The following is an 8292-nucleotide window of genomic DNA, read 5'->3' as shown; positions in this document are numbered from 1 at the left end:
TCGGCCATAGGTTCTATAAAGTATGCCATGCTGCGTACCAGATCTATTGTATACCCTACACTGTGTTAAGCAAGGGAGTACAATAGTGATCTAAGAGTAGATCATTGGACAGCGGTCAAAATTATCCTTAGTGGAATAAGGAAATATTTCTCAATTATGGAGGTGAACAAAAAGGTTCGTCGTAAAAAGTTATGTCGATGCAAGTTTTGACACAGATCTGGATGACTCTAAGTCTCGATCTAGATACATATTGAAAGTGGGAGCAATTAGCTAGAGTAGCTCCGTGCAGAGCATTGTTGACATAAATATTTGCAAAATACTTACGGATCTGAATGTGACAGACCCGTTGACTAAAATTATCTCACACCTTAGTACTCTTTGGGTGTTAATCACATAGCGATGTGAACTAGATTACTGACTCTAGTAAAACCCTTTGGGTGTTGATCACATATCGATGTGAACTATGGGTGTTAATCACATGGTGATGTGAACTATTGCTGTTAAATCACATGGCGATGTGAACTAGATTATTGACTCTAGTGCAAGTGGGTGACTGAAGGAAATATGCCCTAGAGGCAATAATAAAGTTATTATTTATTTCCTTATAATCATGATAAATGTTTATTATTCATGCTAGAATTGTATTAACCGGAAACATAATACATGTGTGAATACATAGACAAACAAAGTGTCACTAGTATGCCTCTACTTGACTAGCTCGTTAATCAAAGATGGTTATGTTTCCTAACCATGAACAATGAGTTGTTATTTGATTAATGGGATCACATCATTAAGAGAATGATCTGATTGACATGACCCATTCCATTAGCTTAGCACTCGATCGTTTAGTATGTTGCTATTGCTTTCTTCATGACATATACATGTTCCTATGACTATGAGATTATGCAACTCCCATTTGACGGAGGAACACTTTGGGTGCTACCAAACGTCACAACATAACTGGGTGATTATAAAGGAGCATTACAGGTGTCTCCAAAGGTAGATGTTGGGTTGGCGTATTTCGAGATTAGGATTTGTCACTCCGATTGTCGGAGAGGTATCTCTGGGCCCTCTCGGTAATGCACATCACATAAGCCTTGCAAGCATTGCAACTAATAAGGTAGTTGCGAGATGATGTATTACGGAATGAGTAAAGAGACTTGCCGGTAACGAGATTGAACTAGGTATTGGAATACCGACGATCGAATCTCGGGCAAGTAACATACCGATGACAAAGGGAACAACGTATGTTGTTATGCGGTCTGACCGATAAAGATCTTCGTAGAATATGTAGGAGCCAATATGGGCATCCAGGTCCCGCTATTGGTTATTGACCAGAGACGTGTCTCGGTCATGTCTACATTGTTCTCGAACGCGTAGGGTCCGCACGCTTAAGGTTACGATGACAGTTATATTATGAGTTTATGCATTTTGATGTACCGAAGGTTGTTCGGAGTCCCGGATGTGATCACGGACATGATGAGGAGTCTCGAAATGGTCGAGACATAAAGATTGATATATTGGAAGCCTATGTTTGGATATCGGAAGTGTTCCGGGTGAAATCGGGATTTTACCGGAGTACCGGGAAGGTTACCGGAACCCCCCGGGAGCTAAATGGGCCATGATGGGCCTTAGTGGAAAAGAGAATAGGCAGCCCTACATGGGCTGCGCACCTCCCCCTTCCCCTAGTCCTATTAGGACTAGGAGAGGTGGTCGGCCCCCTCCTTCTCTTTTCCCCCTCCGCAAATCCTATTCCAACTAGGATTGGGGGGGGGGGGGAATCCTACTCCCAGAGGGAGTAGGACTCTCCTGGCGCACCCCTTGTGGCCGGCCAGCCTTCCCCCCCTTTGGTCCTTTATATACTGAGGTAGAGGCACCCTAGAACACACAAGTTGATCCACGTGATCTATTCCTTAGCCGTGTGCGGTGCCCCAGCCACCATATTCCTCGATAATACTGTAGCGGAGTTTGGCGAAGCCCTGCTGCTGTAGTGCATCAAGATCGTCACCACGCCGTCGTGCTGACGGAACTCTTCCCCGACACTTTTTCTGGATCGGAGTCCGGGGATCGTCATCGAGCTGAACGTGTGCTCGAACTCGGAGGTGCCGTCGTTTCGGTACTTGATCGGTTGGATCGTGAAGACGTACGACTACTTCCTCTACGTTGCGTCAACGCTTCCGCAGTCGGTCTGCGTGTGTACGTAGACAACACTCTCCCCTCTCGTTGCTATGCATCACATGATCTTGCGTGTGCGTAGGAAATTTTTTGAAATTACTACGAAACCCAATAGTATCTTGAGTGTGAGGGAGGCGTAGTGTGGTATTGCATTAAAGCGAGCGAAAGCTTCGCGTCCGAGCAGTGCTTGATAGCCACTTTGAAACAGAGCGATGTGGAAGGTTAAATGCTCATGACGGAAGTTATCGGGGGAGTCAAATATAACTTGCTGTAGGAGGGAGCCCGTACAACGAGCCCCTGGGCCTGGCGTTACTCCTTTAAAGTTACTATTGCTATGGCAAATTTTTGTTGGGTCTAACCCCATCCCGCAGATTGTATCCTGATATATTAGTTTTAGGTTGCTGCCACCGTCCATCAGGACTCGTGTGAAGTGATATCCGCCAATTACCAGGTCTAATACCAGTGCAGCCCATCCTGCGTGTCGGATACTTGCTGAGTAATCGCGATGGTCGAAAGTGATCGGTTGAGATGACCAGTGGCAGGACTTCGCGGTGACAGGCACTTGGGTATATTTTCCTGGGAGTGCCGCGTTGTTTTTTCCCTTGATCACGTGTAACACGTTTACTGTTTTGACTTCTAGTGGAAATTTCTTTTGTTCCCCAGTGTCTTGCTTGGGAGGCTCGTCCTCGTCTTCACTTGGTGTATCCTCCCCCTTGTGTACGGCGTTGAGCTTGCCGGACTACTTGAAGACCCAACATTCTCTGTGGGTATGATTAGCAGGTTTACCAAGGATACTATGGATCTGACGTACATGGTCCAGAATTTTGTTGAGGCTGGACAGTTCATCCCTGGTGCCTTTAGGGGGCGGCTTTTGACCTGGCCGAGAGCTTTTGAATCCGGCGTTTACTGTCGTGCCCTTTGTGCTATCTTCTTTATTCCGGCGTTTGTTATTGCCGTTGCGCCGTGATTTCTCGTTTCCATCTCTAACTTCAGATGTACTGGGGTCGCTGGTGCTGCATCTGGCTAGCCAACTGTCCTCACCCGTGCAAAAGCGGGTCATGAGGTTTGTTAATGCGACCATCATTCTAGGCTTATTTTGGCTGAGGTGTCTGGCGAGGCATTCGTCGCGGACGCTATGCTTGAAAGTTGCCAAGGCTTCGGCGTCCGGACAGTCGACAATCTGGTTCTTTTTAGTAAGAAACATGTTCCAAAGCTTTCGGGCTGAATCTCCGGGCTGTTGAGTTATATGACTCAAATTGTCCGCGTCCGGAGGTCAGACATAAGTCCCTTGAAAATTTGCCCGAAAGGCGTCTTCGAGCTCTTCCCAACTTCCAATGGAGCTTTCGGGGAGGCCTTTGAGCCAGTGACGAGCTGGCCCTTTGAGCTTGAGGGGTAAGTACTTGATGGCATGGAGATCATCTCCTCGAGCCATATGGATATGAAGGATATAGTCCTCAATCCAGACCCCAGGGTCTGTTGTTCCGTCGTATGCCTCTATGTTTACGGGCTTGAATCCCTCTGGAAATTCATGGTCCAGCACCTCATCGGTGAAACATAGGGGGTGTGCGACACCCCTGTAGCTGGGTGTACCGCGTTGTTCGGATGTTTGTTGTGTTGCATTGTATGCTGGGGCGCGCTTGCGTGGTCCATAGATGGATCTTGTTGCGCCGTCATTTGGGTGTGAGCCCTCGCATGGGCCGCCTGTTGTATTGTGAGTGGCGTTATATGCCGCTCTGTGTTGATAGAGGGGTCGTCTATCTGACCAGGTGGCTGCTTTGATATTTGGTTGTGTGGGGTCTGAAGCCTCCTCATCGAATTCAGGTAGCAGCTTCCGCTTTGGGTAGCTCTTGGAGGGGCGATTGTCGCCGTACATTGCTGCTGTGTTGAGTATTTTACTCCATCTGATGTGGAGTGTGTCTTGCGCAGCCTTAAGCCTTTGCTTTTGCTTTTTCAGACTCCTCACGGTGGCAACAAGCCTTTTACGGGCAGTCTGCTGCTCCAGGTGCCTGTCCGGCGTTATGTCGTCCGAACCATTATCCTTGATAGGATTTGTTTGTTCGGTTTGATTATCCGGATTGCCGTTGTCCGGCAGCGGTTCGCCCTGCTCCAGCGCTGGGTCTGTGTGATCGCTATTTCTGTCGAGGCGGGATTTGGGGCGGCGCTTGCGTCGCCGCTTTGACTACTTTTCGAGGGAACAAGCCTTCGGTGCGTCCTTCCGCTCCTTGTCGTCATCTTTTGGTGCGTCCACCATGTATACGTCATATGACGAGGTGGCGTTCCAGGGCCCAATAGGCGCTGGTTCTTCATCGTCTCCTTCATCGGCGTCCATACTGTCGATGTCTTCGGAGTCGAAGTCGAGCATGTCGGTTAAATCGTCGACAGTGGCTACAAAGTGGGTGGTGGGTGGGCTTTGAATTTCTTCATCGTCCGTATCCCAATCTCGCTGACCGTAGTCTGGCCAGGGCTCTCCTGATAAAGAGAGAGACTTTAGTGATTTCATAATATCACCAAAGGGCGAGTGCTGAAAGATGTCCGCGGCAGTAAACTCCATGATCGGCGCCCAATCGGATTCTATCGGCAGAGGCGCGAATGGTTCGGAGTCCGGAGAGGAGTCCGGCTCCTTGGAATCACGAGTCTCGCGGAGTGCGGGGCTGGTGTTCGGCTCGATCGCCGTTAGGATCGCAGCCCCCGAGGCGGCGTCCATCCATCCATCCTCGATCGGCGCAGTTGGCTCCGAATTAAGGGTCGAAGCCGATGCGGGTGCGGCCTTCAGGGCACTGTTAGGCGGCAGAGCTAGATCATGCTCGTCGTGGCAGTGCGGCGCGCTCGGCAGTGGCTCGAATCCGTCGAAAATCAAGTCCCCGCGGATGTCAGCCGTGTAGTTTAAACTTCCAAATCTGACCTGACGGCCAGGGCATAGCTTTCGATCTGCTCCAGATGGCCAAGTGAATTCGCCCGCAGTGCAAAGCCGCCGAAGACAGAGATCTGTCCGGGGAGACAAGTTTCACCCTGGACCGCATCACTATCGATGATCGTAGGAGCCATCAAGCCTGACGGCGACGACATAGAGGAACTCTCAATGAAAGCACCAATGTCGGTGTCAAAACCGGCGGATCTCGGGTAGGGGGTCTCAAACTATGCGTCTAGGCCGATGATAACAGGAGGCAAGGGACACGAAGTTTTACCCAGGTTCGGGCCCTCTTGATGGAGGTAAAACCCTACGTCCTACTTTATTAATATTGATGATATGGGTAGTACAAGAGTAGATCTACCACGAGATGGGAGAGGCTAGACCCTAAAAGCTAGCCTATGGTATGATTGTTGTTGTGTATGTTGTCCTACGGACTAAAACCCTCCGGTTTATATAGACACCGGAGAGGGTTAGGGTTACACAAAGTCGGTTACAATGGTAGGAGATCTACATATCCGTATCGCCAAGCTTGCCTTCCACGTCAAGGAAAGTCCCTTCCAGACATGGGACAGGGTCTTTAATCTTGTATCTTCATAGTCCAGGAGTCCGGCTGAAGGTATAGTCCGCCTATCCGAACACCCCCTAATCCAGGACTCCCTCAACTTTTATTACTTGCGGGCGAGTGGTACGGGAGGAGGAATCCTCATTGCTTGGGACGCACCGACGGTGTCCCTCTCCCACCCCCACTACACGAATAACACCCTCATGGCCCTCGTCAAACCACTTGGTGGTGTGGATGGTGGGGAGTGGTGGTTCACTGGGGTCTACGGGCCGCAGTCGAACAATGAGTAGCTTGAGTTCATGCAAGAGATAGTGGACGTCTGAGAGCTGCAGGTAGGGCCGAACCCATAGTTGTGCACAGTGTGCGGCTCGCACAGGGCCCATAAATTTTAGGGGCCCCAAAAATTTTATTTAGGCCTAATGTATATTTTCTCCTGGGTGCTGGGCCGCTAGCACCTGGCGCTTTCGCGCAACTCCGCGTGAGGCCTCTACTTGATCAGAAACAAAACGGGATCGATCGCATACAGAAGAAATTGGCAAACGAAACGGCGAATCAGACTAGATCAAAATCGGTCGCATCACATCCAGACGAAGCGGTGGGCGACATGACGACGACAGGCGAGGCAACGAGCCTTCTGATTTCCGATTGACTTCGTCTGAACTCTGATGAACATGTTCCTCTCGTGGTTTCCCCATCGCCAAAATAGGTACATCCACAAAACATGCTCCTCTTGCCGCGCTAGTCATGTGTGCGCGTGTGTAGGATCGATCGTGGAGGCCTGAAGGGTTCCTGTCTTGATTTGATACAGCCATACAGGCATGAGTTAAACAATTCATCAATACATGCATGGTGCAGGCCCTGGTTTAGGTGTTTAAGTACTCATGCCGTCTGCCGCTAGCTTGTCCTCCTGATTAACTTTGGCTCCTAGAGTACTACTCCTAATTCCTAAATCCTAATTAACTTTTGGCAGAGATCGTTACTTTGTTAGAGATTGGTACTTGCCTCATTGATGAAAGATCACAATATACCAGTTATTCGGACAGGGCACGAGACTAGGTTAGTTAGTCGGTTCATCTAATTGCCAAACATTGACACATGATCTCCAATTGTTATGTGTTGACTGCTGATGTATCACTTTAATTTTATTTTATTCATCTTCTGTATATCTTGTGTTTCAGTAATACAAATTTGAGTCATCATAGGGAGAAGATTGATTACGAGGATATCATGGAAGACTTCACTTCAAAGAATACTAAAAGAATGACGTTGTTCAAATAAATATTATACATCGGAAGTTGAATAGGTATGACCTTTTATGTACCCAATTGTTATGTAAGACATTATATCATATACATTATGACTGCTCATTAGTTCATTTTTTCTAGTGAGCTAGGGCCCCACTTTTTAGTTTTGCATAGGGCCCCGGGTTTTGCCGGCCCGGCCCTGGCTGCAGGCAGGATCTTGGCTAATAGCGGGCGACTTCAATTTGCTAGTTAACTGAAGGAAATATGCCCTAGAGGCAATAATAAAGTTATTATTTATTTCCTTATTTCATGATAAATGTTTATTGTTCATGCTAGAATTGTATTAACCGGAAACATAATACATGTGTGAATACATAGACAAACAGAGTGTCACTAGTATGCCTCTACTTGACTAGCTCGTTAATCAAAGATGGTTATGTTTCCTAACCATGGACAAAGAGTTGTTATTTGATTAACGGGATCACATCATTAGGTGAATGATCTGATTGACATGACCCATTTCATTAGCTTAGCACCCGATCGTTTAGTATGTTGCTATTGTTTTCTTCATGACTTATACATGTTCCTATGACTATGAGATTACGCAACTCTCGTTTGCCGGAGGAACACTTTGTGTGCTACCAAACGTCACAACGTAACTGGGTGATTATAAAGGTGCTCTACAGGTGTCTCCAAAGGTACATGTTGGGTTGGCGTATTTCGAGATTAGGATTTGTCACTCCGATTGTCGGAGAGGTATCTCTGGGCCCTCTCGGTAATGCACATCACACAAGCCTTGCAAGCATTACAACTAATATGTTAGTTGTGAGATGATGTATTACGGAACGAGTAAAGAGACTTGCCGGTAACGAGATTGAACTAGGTATTGGATACCGACGATCGAATCTCGGGCAAGTAACATACCGATGACAAAGGGAACAACGTATGTTGTTATGCGGTCTGACCGATAAAGATCTTCGTAGAATATGTAGGAGCCAATATGGGCATCCAGGTCCCGCTATTGGTTATTGACCGGAGACGTGTCTCGGTCATGTCTACATTGTTCTCGAACCGTAGGGTCCGCACGCTTAACGTTACGATGACAGTTATTATGAGTTTATGCATTTTGATGTACCGAAGTTAATTCGGAGTCCCGGATGTGATCACGGACATGACGAGGAGTCTCGAAATGGTCGAGACATAAAGATTGATATATTGGAAGCCTATGTTTGGATATCGGAAGTGTTCCGGGTGAAATCGAGATTTTACCGGAGTACCGGGAGGTTACCGGAACCCCCCGGGAGCTATATGGGCCTTAGTGGGCTTTAGTAGAAAGGAGAAAGGGGCAGCCCAAGGTGGCCGCGCGCCTTCCCCCTTCCCTAGTCCTATTAGGACTAGGA

Source organism: Triticum dicoccoides, chromosome 7A (assembly GCF_002162155.2).
Source record: "Triticum dicoccoides isolate Atlit2015 ecotype Zavitan chromosome 7A, WEW_v2.0, whole genome shotgun sequence".
Taxonomy (NCBI): Eukaryota; Viridiplantae; Streptophyta; class Magnoliopsida; order Poales; family Poaceae; genus Triticum; species Triticum dicoccoides.
Note: the sequence above shows the minus strand (reverse complement) of the source record.